The sequence below is a fragment of the Theobroma umbraticum genome, unplaced genomic scaffold, assembly GCF_002168275.2.
Source record: "Theobroma umbraticum cultivar Fairchild unplaced genomic scaffold, ASM216827v3 scaffold_95.0, whole genome shotgun sequence".
NCBI lineage: Eukaryota > Viridiplantae > Streptophyta > Magnoliopsida > Malvales > Malvaceae > Theobroma > Theobroma umbraticum.
This window is the reverse complement of record NW_018397257.1, coordinates 2,061,832-2,062,056: the sequence shown is the minus strand read 5'-3', so window position 1 is coordinate 2,062,056 and position 225 is coordinate 2,061,832.

Here is a 225-nt window from a genome sequence, read left to right as displayed (position 1 = left end):
GTTGATCTCTTCATGTAGTTTGGATATTTTAACTCTTTTCTACTTATTATTAATGGGTATTGTGTTATTTATTTCAAATTTACGCTTATTGATTCGAATTGCTCGATCAACAATTAGATTGATTTAGATTTCCAAATGCAACTTAGCAAAGGGAGTTAATAATAGACCAATGGTTTGAATATACCTAAATATCATATGCAGCCCAATTTAGAGCCTAAACCTAGT